The sequence below is a fragment of the Cryptomeria japonica genome, chromosome 2 (assembly GCF_030272615.1).
Source record: "Cryptomeria japonica chromosome 2, Sugi_1.0, whole genome shotgun sequence".
Classification (NCBI taxonomy): domain Eukaryota; kingdom Viridiplantae; phylum Streptophyta; class Pinopsida; order Cupressales; family Cupressaceae; genus Cryptomeria; species Cryptomeria japonica.
In genome coordinates, this window is record NC_081406.1 from 650,265,279 (window position 1) to 650,266,846 (window position 1,568).

The following is a 1,568-nucleotide window of genomic DNA, read 5'->3' on the forward strand; positions in this document are numbered from 1 at the left end:
TGTGAAAAGCTAAGTGTTGCCGGTTTATGTCTTTCGCATTCTTACTGTGTTTAACCGGTAGTAATCTGGTTTAGACCGGTGATATTGCTTGCCAGTAAAGTACAGTGTTTTTCAGTCAAAACGGTTCAGGGAAGAGTGTTTTTGTCTGTACTGATTCACCTCCCCCCCCCGCTCTCAGTACCGGATTGGTACTAACTATTCATCATTGATTCATCAGATGGGGCACTAAAACTTAAGAGTGCATGAAAATAAATGATTGATTGGAAATCTTATGATTCCTTGTCACCCTCTAATATTAGCTCCTCCTCTTCTTCCTCACTTCAACCTTCAATATAAAATTAGCTTTTTCTCATTGTATTTATGTCCTCTATTATATTTACTATCAAAGTTAAAACATAGCCATTAAATTTCTCTCTTCTCCCCAATTTGTGGTGGTGTCAATATAGAAGGCAAATGGAGTGAAGGAAATGAGAAGCCTTTCTCTCCTATCCCATTAAACCCTTGCCTTCTAGGAATTAAATATTTCTCCTTTGCCTTGTGAGATAGGATAAAAGACTTGGAAATGGAATTAGGGAAAACATATATACCTCATGTTGGATGTGACCTTTGAGAGCCCCCATAAATAAGTCATTCAAGTTATTTTTTAGTGTATCAATCATCAAGGATAGATTTTGAAATTGTTGAAAGTAGTCCTTAACTGATCCTATTTGTTGAAGTTTAACTAGCTAACTAAATAAGTTATCGGACATACTTCATTATGATGTGATTGCAACTCAATAAAAATTGATCATAATACATTGAGAAGTTTATTTTTTTCATTGAACTCATAGCCATCAATACCAAATTAATTTCTTTAGTTCTAGATATAGGGAAGCTATTATCACCTTTTGTCCATTAGGGGTTCAATCCACATTTTAAAAATTCTCCATTTGATTTATCCAAGTTAGTGGATCATTTCCAACAAACTTATGCATATCCACTTTTGACAACAAATTTATATATTCCATATAAATATTAACATTTGGATCTAGATTAGTTGGCATGGACAATCCACCTTGGTTTCTTAAGGGCTCCATCTAGATTTATTTAATATACAAAATATTTATATTATCCAAGATGCTCAGGATGATTGATACATGTCCTCTCAACTAATGCATATCCCTTCTCATCTCTTTCTTTATTGACCAAATTTATTCCTTTACCATGTTGATTTCATCATTAGGAGTAATGTCCTAAATTATTACCTCATCCTTATTTGGAGATTTTACACATGTGACAACATTCTTCTTGCCTCTTGTTGCAAGCTTTGCCATAATGCAAACAAAAATTTCTTAATAAATCACACAAATAAAATCAAAATTATTTCAAAATTTTATTGTAACTTAGTAAGGCCTAGACTACACTTTTCCAAAAAGAAATCTAATAAATTATCTAATTTACAACCTTTAGAGCATTTTTTTTTTAAAATCTTAATTATTCAATTAATCACTTAATTATATTCCAATTCCTCTAAACTTTGTATTGTAGATACCCCATTTATTCTTGAAATAAACTCACGAAACAAATTG